The sequence below is a fragment of the Schistocerca serialis genome, chromosome 10 (genome assembly GCF_023864345.2).
Source record: "Schistocerca serialis cubense isolate TAMUIC-IGC-003099 chromosome 10, iqSchSeri2.2, whole genome shotgun sequence".
NCBI lineage: Eukaryota > Metazoa > Arthropoda > Insecta > Orthoptera > Acrididae > Schistocerca > Schistocerca serialis.
In genome coordinates this window covers 150350953-150371136 of record NC_064647.1, presented here as the reverse complement: position 1 = coordinate 150371136, position 20184 = coordinate 150350953, and positions in this window count along the sequence as shown.

Here is a 20184-nt window from a genome sequence, read left to right as displayed (position 1 = left end):
CGTGCATTGTCATGTTGGAACAGCAAATTCCCTTGCCGGTCTAGGAATGGTAGAACGATGGGTTCGATGACGGTTTGGATGTACCGTGCACTATTCAGTGTCCCCTCGACGATCACCAGTGGTGTACGGCCAGTGTAGGAGATCGCTCCCCACACCATGATGCCAGGTGTTGGCCCTGTGTGCCTCGGTCGTATGCAGTCCTGATTGTGGCGCTCACCTGCACGGCGCCAAACACGTATGCGATCATCATTGGCACCAAGGCAGAAGCGACTTTCATCGCTGAAGACGACACGTCTCCATTCGTCCCTCCATTCACGTCTGTCGCGACACCACTGGAGGCGGGCTGCACGATGTTGGGGCGTGAGCGGAAGACGGCCTAACGGTGTGCGGGACCGTAGCCCAGCTTCATGGAGACGGTTGCGAATGGTCCTCGCCGATACCCCAGGAGCAACAGTGTCCCTAATTTGCTGGGAAGTGGCAGTGCGGTCCCCTACGGCATTGCGTAGGATCCTATGGTCTTGGCGTGCATCCGTGCGTCGCTGCGGTCCGGTCCCAGGTCGACGGGCATGTGCACCTTCCGCCGACCACTGCCGACAACATCGATGTACTGTGGAGACCTCACGCCCCACGTGTTGAGCAATTCGGCGGTACGTCCACCCGGCCTCCCGCATGCCCACTATACGCCCTCGCTCAAAGTCCGTCAACTGCACATACGGTTCACGCCCACGCTGTCGCGGCATGCTACCAGTGTTAAAGACTGCGATGGAGCTCCGTATGCCACGGCAAACTGGCTGACACTGACGGCGGCGGTGCACAAATGCTGCGCAGCTAGCGCCATTCGACGGCCAACACCGCGGTTCCTGGTGTGTCCGCTGTGCCGTGCGTGTGATCATTGCTTGTACAGCCCTCTCGCAGTGTCCGGAGCAAGTATGGTGGGTCTGACACACCGGTGTCAATGTGTTCTTTTTTCCATTTCCAGGAGTGTATTCCCTGATGTCCAACCACCTTTCCCCCTTTTCTTGTCAGTGCATTCCATACATTCCTCTCATCTCCTATTCTCGGCGATTATTTACTGTATCAATACGTCTAATCTTGCACAATCTGACGAACCCTGTCTCAGATGCTTCGATTCACCTTCTCTTCTGTTTTGGCTTCACTGTTCCCCAAGCGTATATTCTCAGAAATTTCTTACTCAAATTAACGCATATGTTTGATACTAGTAGACTTCTCATGGTCAGGAATGCCCATTTTGCCGGTGCTAGTTTGCTTTTTATGCCAAGTTGCTCCGTCCGTCAAGGTTTATTTTGCTGAGCAGGCAGCAGAATTAATTGTCTACCTCCTTCTCCCCAATTCTGATATTGAGTTTCTCGCTGTTCTCATATCTGATACTTCTCATTACTTTCGTCTTTTTACGATTTACTCTCAATACATATTCCGTACTCATTAAAATGTTTAATCCGTTCAACAGATCCTGCATTCTTATTCACTTTCTTTGGGGATAACAATGCTATCAGTGAACGTTATCACTCATATCCTCTCACCTTGAATTTTATTCCCAGTCTTGAACCTTCCTTATATTTCCATCATTGTTTCTTCGGTGTACAGATTGAACAGCAGAGGTGAAAGCCTACATCCCTGTCTTATACCCTTTTCAATACGAACACTTCGTTCTCAGTGTTCCACTCGTACTGTCTCTCTTGCTTGCGGTTCATATTGTACGAGGGGCGTTCAGAAAGTAAGCTCCGATCGGTCGCGAAATGGAAACGACTATGAAAATCCGATAAAGCTTTGCACAGATGTGTTGAGTAGTGTCTCTAGTATAACCCCAGTTAGCATCACGTCGCTCTTCTCATTTCTGAGCTCGCAGTGAGTGCGTAAAGATGTCTAGAAAATAGTGTCTGCCGCCAAGTACGAGGGCCTGGTGAGAAATTTCGCCTGAAGCTATGCAGCTAACATTACATAACTGTCGTGCTGTTTCGTCTTCACGACAATTCTCAGCCGCATTCTGCAGGGGCAATGAAGATGCTCCTGCATCGTTTTCAAATGCAAATGTTAGATTACCCACAATACAGTCCGCAATTGTCTCCCCCTGAGTTTCATCTCTGGTCACATGAACCGCTGTCTTTGAAGACAACATTTTGACACAGACAACGAGGTGTAGGCCAGCGTGGAGAATTGGCGGAAAGCACTGGCGGCTGCCTTCTATGATGAGGCTATTGAAAAGTTGGTACAACGCTATGACAAAAGTCTAAGTCAGAACGGCGACTACGTAGAGAAGTAGCTGAAAGGTGTAGCTAATTGTTACAAGTAAAACATTTCTGATGTTCACTGTGGTTTCAATTTGGCAATCAATCGGAGCTTACTTTCTGAACAGGCCTCGTATATTATCCGTCTTTCCCTACAGCTTACCTCCATTTTTGTCAGAATTTCGAATATCTGCCCCATTTGACATTGTCGAACGTTTCTTCAAGGTCAACAAATCCTATGAACGTGTCCTGGCCGGCCGGAGTGGGCGAGCGGTTCTAGGCGCTACAGTCTGGACCCGCGCGACCGCTACGGTCGGACGTTCGAATCCTGCCTCGGGCATGGATGTGTGTGATAACCTTAGGTTAGTCAGGTTTAAGTAATGTTCTAGGGGACTGATGACCTCAGAAGTTAAATCCCATAGTGCTCAGAGCTATTTTTCGTGTCCTGATTTCTCTTCAGTCTTCTTTCCATTATCAGTTGCTATGTCAGAACTGCGTTTCCTCTGCCTTTACCTCTCCTAAAGCCAAATTGATTGTCATCTAACACAGTCTCAAATTTCTTTGCCGTTCTTCTGCATATTCTTCTTTCAACAACTTGAATAGATGAGCTTTAGGTTGATTTGTGATAGTACTCGCACTTGGTGGCTCTTTACAACTGTGTGGACAATGTTTTACCGAAAATTGATGGGATACATCCAGTCTCAAATATTCTACGCACCAACGTGAGTAGCCATCTCGTTGCCTATCCCTTCTGCCTTATTTGATCTTGTCATACAAGCCGTTTTCAATTCTGATTCTAATACTGGACCCCCTATCTTCTCCGTAACGACTCCTGTTTCTTCTTCTATCACGTCATCCGACAAATCCTTCCTATCATAGAAGCGTTCCATGTAATCTTTCCATCTATCCGCGTTCTGCTGTGCATTTAACAATAGGGCTTCCATGGCACTCTTAGTACTGCCAGCCGGCCGGAGTTGCCGTGCGGGTCTAGGCGCTACAGTCTGGAACCGAGCGACTGCTACGGTCGCAGGTTCGCATCCTGCCTCGCGCATGGATGTGTGTGATGTCCTTAGGTTTAATTAGTTCTAAGTTCTGGGCGACTGATGACCTCAGAAGTTAAGTCGCATAGTGCTCAGAGCCATTTGAACTTTTTTTTTTTTTTGTATTGCCACTCTCACCTGTAATAGCTTAACATAGACCACTTCGTACCTATTGCACACCATTCACAGCATTCCAAAGCGACCAGAGCGCCCTTCTAAATGATCGACTTACGAGGTGCGACAGTAAAGTAATGAGACATATGAAAAAACTGGTACTTGCCGTTTTAGTCAAGTTTAGAGTTGTCTCCTCCAAAGTAGTTCCCTTCTGACTGCTCGCACTTTTTCCAGCGCTTCTGCCATTTCTGGTAACATTTCTGGAACTCATCTTCTGCAATATCCTCCAAGACCCTCGACACAGCTTTTTGGACATCTTGTGTTGTTTGATAATGGTGTCCATTGACCGCCGTTTTGACTCCTCTAAATATAAAAAAGTCGCACGGAGCCATATCTGGTGAATAAGGTGGCTGTGGTAGTACTGATATTTGTTTTGAGGTTAAAATTGCTGTGCTGACAGAGCAGTATGGGATGGCGCATTATCGCGATGGAGAATACAATTATCAGCAATGTTGGCACGGACACGAAGAATTCCTTTACGAAGTTTTTCTAAAATTTCTTTGTAGTAATATTGGTTAACTGTTTGACCAGGAGGCACCCACTCTTTATGAACAATTCCCTTGGAATCAAAGAAGCACACAAGCATACATTTCACGTTTGACTTTGGCATGTGAGCTTTTTTGGCCTGGGTGATCCCTTTGAGGACCATTGCGAACTTTGGCGTTTTGTCTCTGGATCGTACTGAAAAAACCAACTTTCATCACCAGTGATAACAAGGCTCAACAATTCTGGATTGATTTCTGTTTGGCCTAACATATCGGCTGTCACATTTTTCCTTATTTCTCCCTGTTGTGGTATGAGATTTTATGGAACCATTTTTGCACAAATCTTTTCTCATACAAGATTTTCAGTTATTATTAGTCGAACCGTTTCTCTATTGATGTCCAGTTCTTCTGCAATCGTTTTCACGGATAAACTTCGATCAGATCGTACGAGTTCACGCACCCTGGCCAAGTTGACATCTGTCTGTGAGGTTGATGGTCGTCCACTGCGGTCTTCATCTTCAACATTCGTTCTGCCTTCACTAAGCATTTTATGCCAACGAAAAACTTGAGTTCCTGACATTACCCCCTCTCCAAAAGCCTTCTGAAGCTTACCGTAAGTTGTCGTCGCGTTTTCACCCAATTTAACGCAAAAAGAAATGGCATACCGTTGCGCAATGTTATGCAGTTCCATTACTGTGAAGAGGGACACAAACACGTGTTAACTTACTACAGCACACCTCACGACTGAGCAGTTGCATCGATGTGCAGCTTGGACTAGAAGCAGCTTATAGACCAAGGTCAAAGATATTGTGCCTACGCAAGCCTGCAGGTTTGCCACGTCTTGCGAAGAAAATCAGTCTCATTACTTTATTGTCGCACCTCGTATATTTTCCTCGGTGGTCGCTACGAGGTTAGGCCAGATGGGAAGAGATTGTAATAACAAAGAAAGTCCCTTGATTTGGGCAGCTACTCGATACGTATGGTTTCATTTAAAGAAAAGCCTACGTTCAGTCCCAGCCTGAGAGCAGCTTGCTGCAGAGAATATTTTTTGTGAGGCCGACTCGCCCTCTAATGCATACTGTATCGCCGCCCGATATGAAAGCGTGCACGCTCATCCGGCGTCTGCAGGCGCCGCCGTATTTGCCGTGTGTGCGACTCATGCAATTCAGATGCCCCTCTGTATCACCGCAGGCCAGCGCGGTGGTCGCCGATGCAGAAAGCTCTGTATCTGAATTTCTGGCGCCACGACACATTGTGCGCCTCTGAATGCCCTCCTCTTGCCCCCCTACGTATCGATCGACGTGGTCGATGGAATAATTTCAACTTTCTGTTCTCCTTATAGATACGTCTCCTGTCGTCTATGGTAACCGTATGGCAGACTTCTCTCAAATAACTGTCGCGTCATAGTAGGACTACTCATAGAGTACTTAATGAAAGCTTCGACACCAGTAAAAGTTCACACACTGTGTATTACCCGATCCACAATATAAAATTGAGATATTATTAGTAAACCTGATGAAATGGACAAAGTTAGAAAGTATGACTTTTCTTAATTTCTATCAACAAATTAAACTATATGGTTCACTTATATAGCGAATCAACATCATTAACTTTAATTCAGATCATTTAACTGTAAATAACAGAAAGTTATAATTAGTTAGTAAACCTGATGTTGTGAGTTAACGTACTGTCGTAAATTTCAGCAAAATTTATAATTTCATTCTCATGATTGCGTTATTACATTCCCATAAAAATGTTAGGAGAAATATCAATGTTGTAATTAAAGCAATAATTAAAATTACTTACGAATAAGAGTTATTACTTCCCTATTGTCACCTATGGAGGAGAAACATGGGCAATGACAGAAAGGGACTGGAGCAGACTGCAAGTAGGGGAAATGAAATTTCTCACAGCAGTTAAGGGAAAAACAAGAATGTACAGAGTAAGGAGCGTAGATATCAGAAAAGACCTTAAAACAAGAAAGTATTAGAGAAGAAATTGAAAAAAAGAGATTAAGATGGTATGGGCGTGTTAAGAGGGTGGGTGGGCAGAGACTCCACAAAATTACGGAAGAACTAAAGATAGATCGAAAAAGACCTAGAGGGCGCCCAAGAACATGGTAGAAAATAGGAGTGGAAAGGAGAGGTGTGACATGGCTGTAAGTGCGGGAAGAAAAGTGGTGGGAGTACCGAGCCAAATGGAGAGGACTCGTCAGCACCCAGACCAGGCAGCAGCTGGAGCAGGATCCGGATATAGACAGAATTAATTAGAAAAATTCGTGAATTTCAACTTACCTAGTAACAGACTCTTGGAACATTTATCAGTCATCTGTTGTATTTAACGTCACTCACGCACTTTCTGTATCACGTAAATAACGAAAAACCAATTAGATAAGTTGTAATTAACTTTCCCACTAACGATTCTTGAACATTCTGATGTAAAGATTACTGACTTTTCGTCATTTTGATAATACGAAGTTATGATACAGAACTTCAACCTGAAATTACGTTTTGGCATTTTGTACTGTAAATCAATCAATGTTAGGAATAAATTCCCACGTGAAATCAAGATGTAATTAATAATTATACAATGGATATTGTTACAGTACCTTCATGACTAAATTTCCACACAAAAGTCAGAAGAAGAATATTTAGTAGCGTTTTCAAAATGAACCATCATTTATTGTGTATAAAACCGTACTAACAGTTTGTTGTAAATTAACTTTTCATTATCAATCAGTAAATGTAATTCTTTTGACAATAGGCCAAAGGACAAACATTGTTAAGACAGGTGAAAGGACATACATTGTTAAGCTAGGGTACACAACGAGAGGTGTAAAGCACTGAGCTGATTCGCAGTTTGGCCAATGTTGTGTCGCAAAGTCTGTAACAGTTGCTGTTTTATCAGTCATGTTGGTAGAAAGCAGATTTTGTGTGAACATCTTTGCAAATGCTTACGGAAAATACATGTGCTGTTAAAAGGGTTCATCAATGCGTTGGAAAATATTATTTTAACATCCAAATTTTCACTACGTCCGAAATCGGGACAATTCTACAATGTACATCCCCAAATGGACTCCATTGGTGTAGATGATTCGACGGTTCAAAGCTAAATATTCCACTGCAAAAAGTACATCACTCTGATACTGCGAGAATGTCTCGTAGGAAGTATCTTAGCCAGAACTTCAGTTGGAGCAACATTAGAACGTTCAGAACGAAACCTGGAACGAGCTCTATTCACCATGCCAGAATATTACCAGGAAAATCCCCTTAAACCGAATTCCTGAAAGACATAAGTCGGCGCCTTTGCACTTTGTCCAAAAGAAGCACACGACAACGTCACTTAGGCTGAGATGACTTCACTCGGGAGCACACAGATAAATCAATATACCTAGGTATCATACTGGACTGACCATTCACGTACAAACATCACCACGGCAAGACACGTCATGAAATCGCAGTAAGCATACTGAGGAAACTGGCTAACTGCAACTGGGGAGTTAGATCAAAGACACTGAGAAGCACAAACCGGGAACTGTGCTTCTCAGGGGCAGAATATTCTTGCCCACAGTGGTCCTAATCTGTACTTGTCAAAATTCTAAATGGTGGTGGTGCTGGTAGTGGGAAGTCCCCATGGGACCAAGCTGCTGGGGTCATCAGTCCCCAGGCTTACACACTACTTAATCTAACTTAGGCTAATTTACGCTAAGGACAACACAGACACCCATGCCCGACTGAGGACTCGAGCCTCCGACGGGAGGAGCCGCGTGAACCGTAGCAGAGCGCCTCAGACCGCACGGGGATTCTAACCCAGACCTCCTGTTTACTAGGCAGATGCGCTGACCACTACGCCATCCACAGTGGTCATCACACGTGCATGGACTGCTCTATCACCCTCCCGTCAAGCCCAAAATCTCAATTTAAGCCGCACGCAACCTGCGTAGTGCCCCTGCTCATATCTCACGGCGTTTTGGACGTGTCTCCAAGAGCAGATACCACATATACAGGGTGGAGAAAATAATGTCATGAAATTTTAACCCTGGATAGCTGATGCCAGTAGGACAACACACAATTTTTAAATCACGGAAACTTGGCGCCATGCTTTCCGATAGGCCGCGGGATTCCCTGTTGCCGGATGTTCTGGACAATGCATGACAGCAAATGCTTTGCCTTCCAGAGATCGCTATATATCCAAGGCGGTCCGCACGCTCGATGGCAGTGACCCAGCCTGGGGGCGAACCCGCCGGGATCCCGACACATCCATTGTAGTTCCATGACAAGACATACTGAGAACAAACCTGTCAACAGCTTTTAGCTCGCGTACAGAAAGTCTTTTACAAACTGTGTCGGCCCCTTAAGAGGGTCTTTTTTATAGCCAGGACACTGTTTACTTAAGGCAGGTGCTCGAACTGGAGACCCTCTGACAAGATTGGTAACGTCGAGCGGTGTTTTGCTCAACTCTTTCAAAGATTCTTTGATATTGCCCTGATGTGATTGGTGACATGCTGAATGCGATCCATTCTACGTTTCTAGGTGGTTCGCGTCCAGGTGGGTGAACTAGAACCTTGAAGAATCCCCACAGGAAAAAGTCCAGTGGAGGTTTGGTGATCGGGGGGGCCATGTCCTGCGAGCAACTCTGGCAATTACCCAGCCGTCGGAAACTTCATTTAAATATCCACGCCCAGTACGACTGTTTTGTGCGGGCGGCCCATAGTGCTGCTACCACATGCATAGCAGTATGTTCAGGGGACCATCTTCCAGCAGGCCGGCTAGTGTTTCTTCCAAAAAGTGAAGGTAATTGGCCCCGGTAAGTTGAGGAGGTAGACGGACCGGCCCAGTTAGATGGTCACACACAACGCCTAACCGAATGTTGAGAGAAAATCGTTCCTGGTGTCCGCGGACGTACGTGACGTAAGGATTTTCCCTTGTCCAGTAATGAACGTTTCTAGTGTTGTAACGCCCATCCAGATGGAAGGTGCAGTTGGGGCAGTGACGGGGCGAGGGACGTTTGTATGTGTGAACCGACAATCATAGCGCTGCGCGTCAACAGACGAACGGCAACTGGGCAATTCCACGGCCAATCGGAGCGAGTGGTGCCAAGTTCCCGCAGTTTAAAAATAGTGCGTTGTCTACCTACACAACCTTGGTAATTTTAGTTCCTACTTGCATCAGCTATCTAGGGTTAAAATTTCGAGACACAATTTTTCTCCAGCATGTATACTAAATTAAGGCAGATGAAGCTTGAACTCTTACAGGAAACGGCGAGATGAGGGTAATGACCAGTGTCACCATGCCATTGGTGTTTGGTATAAGATGAGAAGTTAGATCTGACAGGAGGCGTGCTGGAGCAGTCCACGCGGTAGAAGTGAATACTGTGCCCCGATGGCGTACTGGTCAGCGCATCGATCTAGTAAACAGGGAACTTGGGTTCGAATACTTTGTTACTGCCAGGTCTTCGTAGGCAGTTTGCAAGAATTTTTAGACAACGTAGTTGTGTGGAGATAACAGCGATTAATTTACTTATAGTCAGTTATTCAGAATGACAGTCACAATCGCATTATTTATTTTTTAGTTACCAACAGTGCACAGGCAGGGTGACGACTCCAGCGAGCGGCCAAATGGTGTAAATTGCCCTGAAGATGACCCCATCGCGGGTTGAAACCGGTTGGCGGCAAAATAAATAAAGCGATTGTGACTGTCATTTTGAATATTGATTAGTCTGCAACAGCCTGTGAATATCTGCGATGCTCTGGTTTTCTGAAAAATTAAAATGTCAACTCTCTGCTAGGAACTCACCTCCGTCACAGACGCCATTTTGAATGTTACTAACAAAATCGCCATCTATCGATTCTTCACGAAACTGTAAGGACTGAAGCGCAAATATTCCATGATGTTCCAAACAAGTTCCATTTTTTTCCAACTGAAACTGATGGAGAAAAAAATTATTGCATTGTTTATTGAACGCCCCTCATACCCTCGACTAATTATGGCAGGGAACCAAGTAAGCGTTGGACGTTTTGGGTTAATCGACTTTGATCTCTGGATGCGAAAGAGTAAATTGAAGTCCACGTATATGTAAACGATGGAAAGTTTCGTGGTTTTGATGTCGGTACACGTGGCATATTTTCTATAGATTCAATTACTTAACATGTTTCGAAAAGCGTAACTAAACTATAACACATATCACATTATATCTTGAACATTACACGTGAAAGATATAAGCACTATACCAACGCTTATTAACGAAAGTTACGCTATTACGTAGAGATGTTGTTGTTGTTGTCTTCAGTTGAAAGACAGGCTGAGCAGCTCTTCACGTTACCCTATCCTGTGCAAGCCTCATCTCCTCTGCATGATTACTGCAACCCACACCCATTTGAAACTGCTTACAGTAGTCAAACGCTGGTCTCTCTCTACAACTTTTAACAACCTCTTCCCTCTCCCCCTCCCCCCCCCCCCAGTTCCCATCAAATACCAAATTTACCATTCCCTGATGTCTCTGGCTGCTTGATCAGGTCACTTCTGCCATAACTTTCGTTTCTTCTCAAACAGATTATTTATGTGATCTGCATATTCAACTTCATCATTTTTTGACATCATCACATTTCAAAACTTCTGTTCTCTTCATAACTGAACTGTTTATCGTTCACGCCAGACAAATGCCTTCCGAAAAGAGTTCCCAACATGAAAATTTTTATTCGATTTTATCAAACTTTTGGTTTTCAAAAGCGCTTTCCGCCTATTCTCAGTTGGTATTTCATACCTTCTCTACCTTGTACATCACCAGTTGTTTTGCTACCAAAACGTCAGAACTCTGCTTACTGCATTTGGTCTCTCATTTTCTCAGCATCGCCTGATTTTGTTAACATTCATCTCATAACCTATTTCTTAAGACACTATCCATTCCAGCCAACTGATCTTTCAACTCCTTTGCCGCCCCAGACAGAATTACGATGTCATGGACAAACCGTTAAGTTTTTGTTTCTTCTCCCTGAAATTCCCTTTACAAATTTTTCCTTGACTTTGGGGATATTCCTACAATCACACCTTATCGCCTTTTCATCTACAGCTTTCCTGTCACATCCTTCGTTTCAAAACTGTAATCAGGGCCCTGTACAAGTCGTAGAAAACCTTTCGCTCCCGGTACTTCATCACTGTTAACTTGACCATTTCAAGAATGTATTCCAGTCAACGTAGTCAAGAACTTTCTCTAATTCAACAAGTCTTGTGAGCACAGGTTTGGTTTTCTTCAAACAATCTTCTAAGGTACGTCATATTGTTGGTATTGGCTTGTGTTCCTACAGCTCTGCAGAACCCAAACATATCTTTCCAGAGAGCGGCTTTTGCCAGTCTTTCCATTTTTTTGCAAATAATTTGCATTAATATTTTGCAAGCATGACCTACTGAATCATAGTTTTGGAATATTCACACCCTCAGCAGATTCCTTTATAGGACTAGGAATTATTACATTCTTGTTGAAGTCTAAAGGTTGTTTGCCTATCTCATGTAACTTTCATACCAGATTGGTGCGTTTTGTTGTCAATGCGTTTTAAATCTCTACGGAATATAATCCACTCCACGTGCCTTATTTCGACTTAGCTACTTGAGTGCCCTATGAAATTCTTCTCGCAGTGTCTGATCTCAAATATCCCTTCTCATTTCATATACTTCTTCCCTTCCCATTACATTGTCTGCAAGGTTTCCTCCGTTGTACAAAACTTGTGTATATTTATTCCCTCTTTTAGCCTTCACGTCTGTGCTTGGGACTAGGTTGCCATCTCAGATCCTAATATTCACACAGCTACTTCTCCTTTCATCGATTCTTTAATTTTCCTTTGCGTGGCATCTATATTTGCTATAGTCTTACACGCTGCATTAGCTTTCCATTGCTCCTCTATCTGTTTTAATTTCTGCAGGTGACCCCAGCATCGCGTCCCTCACCTAGGCCAGTTTAGCATCCGTCAAAATGGCCGGTCTCTCGATTCTCTTCTTGTCTTCAACTCATCTACATTCCCGGAAATGGGTGATTAATCTCGTTAGTACCTACTCGTACATGCATGTCTGAAAGAACAGATAACAGAATGGGATTTTCACTCTGTAGTGGAGTGTGCGCTGATATGAATCTTCCTGGCAGATTAAAACTGTGTGCCGGACCGAGACTCGAACTCGGAACCTTTGCCTTCCTCGGGCAAGTGCCATGCCATCTGAGCTACCCAAGCACTCACAGCTTTACTTCTGCCAGTAGCTCATCTCCTACCTTCCAAACTTAGGAGACGAGATACTGACAGAACTACAGCAGTGAGAAGGGGGCGTGAGTCGTGCTTTGGTAGCTCAGATGGCATGGCACTTGCCCGAGAGAGGCAAAGGTCACGAGTTCGAGTCTCAGTCCAGTACATAGTTTTAATCTACCAGGAAGTTTCAGAACAGACACTGTTGACGATCCACAGATATGTAAAATGCCTTGAAATTAATTCACTGACTCCGAAATCCTTTAAATCTGGTGTATTATGTATAGATCTACTGACCAATAGTGACAAATGAAAATCTGTGACGGACCGGGGCTCGACGCCGGATTTACCGAGCCAAGGCGTGCACGGATAACCTAAGTGGTTAGGGAACTAATAAGTGAATACGTGTCAAAAAATATATTTTAAGTTTATGTCGTAAAAAAATTTCTGTAGTTATCTGAACGAGAAGAAGTTTATTTCGATGAAATTGTACCGATGAAAGCCCCAGTATTAGAGGAATGACACCACCCTCATGGCACGTATACAGCTGCGTTAAAAACATAATATTGTTTTCGATTTTTCCTTTCTTGATGACTTTTTAGTCTCAGATGACTTAGTGACACAAGATTACTAGAGAAGAAATTATGGTAGGACTCAAAACCCAACAGTATATAGGAATCGCTACCAAAAACTGTTCTGATAGAAATAAAAAGTTTAAAAATGGATGTGCTTCATGTTCTGTTACGTTTCAGTGACTGTGCAGCGTCAGAGTTTAAGGTTATGGAATTGATGGGAGTGCCTGATGGAATAAATATGCCGGCCGCGGTGGTCTAGCGGTTCTAGGCGCTCAGTCCGGAGCCGCGCGGCTGCTACGGTCGCAGGTTCGAATCCCGCCTCGGGCATGGATGTGTGTGATGTCCTTAGGTTAGTTAGGTTTAAGTAGTTCTAAGTTCTAGGGGACTGATGACCATAGATGTTAAGTCCCATAGTGCTCAGAGCCATTTGAACCATTCTTTGGAATAAATACGCAAAGAACTTTAACTGCCATTGACAGCAGGTGACTCTTCGAAGCGGAGAAATCAGTGCTGGAACCAAGCAAAGAAGCAAGAATAAGAAGAATGTAAAAGAAAAAGGAGAAAGAACAACACCAGACAAAAGATGAATATGGACCTACGATACATTAGTGTTATGCAGAGTAAGAAGAGAAATAAGCTTTAACTTGAACTTCCTGGAAGTTCACTTTTTTGATGTCCTGGTACACACTGGTTAAAAACCATTAAATACGCAAGCTGAAATTTTTTATACTCTCTTAAAGCATACATAATTAAAAAGTGAACTATTCTTATCACTTAAATTTTAAAATTAAAAACTTTTTTAAAGAAAAACAATGATTTAATTACTGAAATTTTTTATAATCATATTTTGAACCCTAGTTTATGACAGCAGCCTCTATTTAAAAGTCTAAAGAGCTTCTAGAAAAAAAAAATCTTCTATTCTGTTTTTGTTTCGAGATATGTGCTGCACGTATACACTGAAGCGCCAAAGAAACTGGTATAGGCGTGCCTATTCAAATACAGAGACATGTAAACAGGCAGAATATGGCGCTGCGATCGGCAATGTCTGTTTAAGAAATCAAGTCCACTGCTACAATGGCGGTTTATCAAGATTTAAGTGAGTCTAAACGTGGTGTTATAGTCGGCGCACGAGCGATGGTGCACAGCATCTCCGAGGTAGCATTGAAGTGGGGATTTTCCAGTACGACCATTTCACGAGTGTACCGTGAATATCAGGAATCCGGTAAAACATGAGCTCTCCGGCATCGTTGTGACCGGTAAAAGATCCTGCAAGAACGGGACCAACGACGACTGAAGGGAATCGTTCAACGTGACAGAAGTGCAACCCCTCCGCAAATTGCTGCAGATTTCAATGCTGGGCCATCAACAAGTGACAGCGTGCGAACCATTCAAAGAAACATCATCGATATGGGCTTATGAGCCGAAGGCCCACTGTTGTGCCCTTGATGACCGCTGGGCGCAAAGCTTTACAGCGACATTGGACTGTTGATGAGTGGAAATATGTTTCCTGGTCGGACGAGTCTCGTTTCAAATTGTATCGAGTGGATGGACGTGTACGGTTATGGAGACAACCTCATGAATCCATGGATCCTGCATGTCAGCAGAGGACTGTTCAAGATGCTGGACCCACTGCAATGGTGTGGGGCGTGAGCAGTTGGGAGTGATATGGCACCCCTGATACATCTAGACACGACTCTGACAGGTGTCACGTACGCAAGCATCCTCTCTAATCACTTGCATCCATTCATGTCCACTGTGCATTCCGACGGGCTTGTGCAATTCCAGCAGGACAAAGAGACACCGCAGACGTTTATAAATGCTACAGAGTGGCTCCAGGGGCTCCAGGAACACTCTTCTGAGTTTAAATTCTTCGCAGGCCACGAGACTCGCAAGGCGTGAACATTATTGAGCGTATCTGGGATGTCTTGCAACGTGCTGTTCATAAACGATCTCCAGCCCTTCCTAACCCTACAGATTTATGGACAGTCCCGCAGGATTCAGGGTGTCAGTTCCCTGCAGCACTACTTCAGACTTGAGTCGCGTCCATGCCACGTCGTGTTGTGGCACTTCTGCGTTCTCGCGGGGGCGCTACACGATATTAAGGAGATTAACAGTTTCTGTGGCTCTTCAGTGCATATTTAAGATATTTTATCTCACTTGCAACGCAAAATACAATTCAGAAAAAAGTGAGGGACCAAAATCTGGGGTTCATACAGCAAAATGTTCCCAAAAGGTCCGTTAAAAGATGGTAAGCATTAAATGGGCTAACAGGTCTTATTCTTTGAACTACGCAAGATTTCCCCTTGTGTTCACGAACCAGTCCCCTGATTGCTCGCCATGAATGGGAAATTCTGATTTGAGTTCCGGTCGGGTACAAATTTTCATACGTCATTGTCCGGCAGTAGAAAGTAATAATAGATATATAACTAATACAGCTGATGCCAAGGATTTCACAGCCGGCGAATTAATTTCTAAATTTCGTTAGTGTTTAAATGTTCAGCACTACGGCATCTGGATATCTTCCACTGAACGCATTTACAATACGTATATATGAACGACTGTCAAAATACTTTTCAACAATGAAAATTCGTTGCTCTTGAAATAACGAGCTGTTTACCAAGCAATGTTCTGAGCAATACTTCATACGCAACGCGACCTATATCCTTTAAATTCGAATCTTCATTCGCTGTCAGTAATTACTGAGATGTGGTACTTAATGGAATGAATACACTACAACTCCTATTTAAGAACATTTATTCTCATGTAAGCGACTTTTTGATCGCACTGTACAACCTGTGTAACAGTGTCCCGCTTGATTCACGCTTGTAAGTATTTGTAAAATGGAGTGCGAAGCTACGAGCCTTCACGGAACGGAATCTGTTTCTTCGAGTTTCACTCGTCACAAGAGGTCTTGGTTAGGCCAGATGTGCCCTCACACACCCCTCCAGATAAGTACAAGACCTTTATAAGTAACTTCATATCTTCGATGTGAATGGACAGGTTTTCGTTGGATCTGAAGTGACAGTTCTCTAGAAGCTGCACTAAACTTGGGTGATCCTCTTTAATGCTATGCGGTGCTTGAATATCGCATCTCAGTGAAACTGGGTTTAATTATGTCGGAACAGAGAACGGGTTCTGACAAGCTCAATTTGCCGCTCCTTGTACATCCCATTAATATTTCAGCTATGCTATTCTCCGCTCTGTTATGTTAACTGAAGAGTTTTAACCGGCGACGGAATTTTTCAGGGAACGATTTCAGGGGAGCCACATTGAAGCTGCTCCGGTAGATAATGAGGCAGCTAATTAATTCACACTGTTCTGGCTACGCAGCCGGTACGAACTCAGTTCAGTGCCATCTGCGTCTTATTTTCCTTTCTGCTCTGTCTGTCTCCACGTCTAATAAGACCGAGGTAAAATTCTCCATCTCGTTCTGCTCCCCTGAATGTTCAATAAAATGTGCTAATAAGGCACTATCCATTCATTTAAGCTACGACGTTAATATGAAACTTATCATTACTTTCTTAAAACAATGGATACAAAAAGAAAGGATTAGCAAAAAAATGTATTAATATTTCACATCCCTCCTGTCAATGTGCGCACTAAATTAGAATGAGGGTAATTTCTATGCAATCTCCTTGATTAAGTTTGCAACCTCATCCCTGTAACCTATTTGTATAACACTTCTTACTATCATTGGGGTTTCGTCGCACTTAGACCTATTACTCTTCTCTTCCTATCACGCAGAAAGCTTTTGTTCTCTTCCTGTCACGTGCAAAACTTTCCGTATATCCACAGGGTAGTCAGAAAGAGTTTGGAAAGTTTGTAAGGGTATTGCTGGGTAGCTTTTGCTGAAAAACATTCAGTACATTGCACCATTTCTGACTTAATTAGCACCAAAGTTAGCCAGTCAGAGCAATGTGCCCAAGTTCAAAAAGCCCATCAGAGACTGAATCGCCAAACGTGTTCCTCGTTTCGTTTCCTAAAACCGAACAATGAGAGCCATACAAAAATTGGACTTGCGCTACCACCTACGCCATGGAAACAACTGTCCCTAATTGTATCTGGCGGGCAGTTCGCCCTCGTTAGCTGAGTGGTCAGCGCGGCGAAATGCCGAGGCAAGGGGCCCGGGTTCGATTCCCGGCTCGGGCTGGAGATTTTCTCCGCTCAGGGACTGAGTGTTGTGTTGGCCTCATTATCATTGCATCCCCATCTCCGACGCGTAAGTCACCCAATGAGGCGTCGAATGCAATAAGTACTTGCCCTCGGCGGCCGAACTTCCCCAATTGGGGGACTCCCGGCCCACACTGCCGTACGCTGATTTCCATTTTTCTGGCGGGCAACTTGGATTTCTACATCTACATCTACATTTATACTCCGCAAGCCACCCAACGGTGCGTGGCGGAGGGCACTTTACGTGCCACTGTCATTACCTCCCTTTCCTGTTCCAGTCGCGTATGGTTCGCGGGAAGAACGACTGTCTGAAAGCCTCCGTGCGCGCTCTAATCTCTCTAATTTTACATTCGTGATCTCCTCGGGAGGTATAAGTAGGGGGAAGCAATATATTCGATACCTCATCCAGAAACGCACCCTCTCGAAACCTGGCGAGCAAGCTACACCGCGATGCAGAGCGCCTCTCTTGCAGAGTCTGCCACTTGAGTTTGTTAAACATCTCCGTAACGCTATCACGGTTACCAAATAACCCTGTGACGAAACGCGCCGCTCTTCTTTGGATCTTCTCTATCTCCTCCGTCAACCCGATCTGGTACGGATCCCACACTGATGAGCAATACTCAAGTATAGGTCGAACGAGTGTTTTGTAAGCCACCTCATTTGTTGATGGACTACTTTTTCTAAGGACTCTCCCAATGACTCTCAACCTGGTACCCGTCTTACCAACAATTAATTTTATATGATCATTCCACTTCAAATCGTTCCGCACGCATACTCCCAGACATTTTACAGAAGTAACTGCTACCAGTGTTTGTTCCGCTATCATATAATCATACAATAAAGGATCCTTCTTTCTATGTATTCGCAATACATTACATTTGTCTATGTTAAGGGTCAGTTGCCACTCCCTGCACCAAGTGCCTATCCGCTGCAGATCTTCCTGCATTTCGCTACAATTTTCTAATGCTGCAACTTCTCTGTATACTACAGCATCATCCGCGAAAAGCCGCATGGGACTTCCGACACTATCTACTAGGTCATTTATATATATTGTGAAAAGCAATGGTCCCATAACACTCCCCTGTGGCACGCCAGAGGTTACTTTAACGTCTGTAGACGTCTCTCCATTGATAATAACATGCTGTGTTCTGTTTGCTAAAAACTCTTCAATCCAGCCACACAGCTGGTCTGATATTCCGTAGGCTCTTACTTTGTTTATCAGGCGACAGTGCGGATCTGTATCGAACGCCTTCTGGAAGTCAAGAAAAATAGCATCTACCTGGGAGCCTGTATCTAATATTTTCTGGGTCTCATGAACAAATAAAGCGAGTTGGGTCTCACACGATCGCTGTTTCCGGAATCCATGTTGATTCCTACATAGTAGATTCTGGGTTTCCAAAAACATGATACTCGAGCAAAAAACATGTTCTAAAATTCTACAACAGGTCGACGTCAGAGATATAGGTCTATAGTTTTGCGCATCTGCTCGACGACCCTTCTTGAAGACTGGGACTACCTGTGCTCTTTTCCAGTCATTTGGAACCTTCCGTTCCTCTAGAGACTTGCGGTACACGGCTGTTAGAAGGGGGGCAAGTTCTTTCGCGTACTCTGTGTAGAATCGAATTGGTATCCCGTCAGGTCCAGTGGACTTTCCTCTGTTGAGTGATTCCAGTTGCTTTTCTATTCCTTGGACACTTATTTCGATGTCAGCCATTTTTTCGTCTGTGCGAAGATTTAGAGAAGGAACTGCAGTGCGGTCTTCCTCTGTGAAACAGCTTTGGAAAAAGGTGTTTAGAATTTCAGCTTTACGCGTTTCATCCTCTGTTTCAATGCCATCATCCCGGAGTGTCTGGATATGCTGTTTCGAACCACTTACTGATTTAACGTAAGACCAGAACTTCCTAGGATTTTCTGTCAAGTCGGTACATAGAATTTTACTTTCGAATTCACTGAACGCTTCACGCATAGCCCTCCTTACGCTAACTTTGACATCGTTTAGCTTCTGTTTGTCTGAGAGGTTTTGGCTGCGTTTAAACTTAGAGTGAAGCTCTCTTTGCTTTCGCAGTAGTTTCCTAACTTTGTTGTTGTACCACGGTGGGTTTTTCCCGTCCCTCACAGTTTTACTCGGCACGTACCTGTCTAAAACGCATTTTACGATTGCGCGCCCAACAGCCTGACTGCCTACTAACCTCAATGATAATTAAGTGGGAAACGGTGCAATGAATCGAACTTTTTCTTAACAATTATTTCTCAGCCCAACCTACCCTGCAACAACCTTACAAGTTTTTCAGACAGGTTCTGACCACCCTGTATATGTACTAACATGTTCAAAAGTATTCGAACGATCTCAGTTTCCTTGAGCCTGATTTGCATTCAGGCCACAGAACATAATTGTCTTGGAAGTCCACTAATCACATTTCGGTGCAGTCTTTTGACCACATAAAATGGTTACCACGATGACCATTAGAGAACGACGCTCTGTACGGCAATAACTCCTGCTGCAATCAAATAACACAATACTACAAATATCAGGAAACACATTTTTAGAGATTTGACAGTCCTTTACGCTTATAAACTCAATTTTTTTTACAAGTGACTTTTCTAATTGTTAACCCCTCTCATTAGTATCTGCAGCAACTAATGCGCACATCCCTACCGCTTAAATCATTCCACAATCATTCCTCAACATTAAATTCGTTTACGAAAAAGAGATTTTCCAAGAATGTCTGAATAAAAATTCTACGAAAATCCGCTAAAGAGCTCTCTAAAAGGTTTTCAAACACTTACTAATCGTCGTTCCCTTGGCTAGTGATTTCATATAATTTGGTTAATGTACTAACCAGTTAGTAGGACAATGACTGGCAGCGTCAAACTGTCTATCATCATCATCAATAATGTATCAGCAACAATTTCAGTGTATTCTTGACGGGGAAGGGATATATGTGCACTTCGAATATCACCTGTCAATTTTATTGTCTAACTTCTTATGTATTTTATTCTTGTCAGCAACTTTGATGCATGAGCTGTTATGCTGACTGTCCGATAATTCTCGCACTTGTTAGCTCTTGCACTCTTCTGAATTGTGTGGATGATATTTTTACGAAAGTCAGGTGGTATGTCGCCAGACTCATACATAATACGCACCAAAATGAATAGTCGTTTTGTTGCACTTAACCCAATCATTTTAAAAATTCTGATGGAATGTTGTCTATTCCTTCTGCCTTATTTGATATTAAATTCTCCAAAGCTCTCTTAAATTCTTATTCT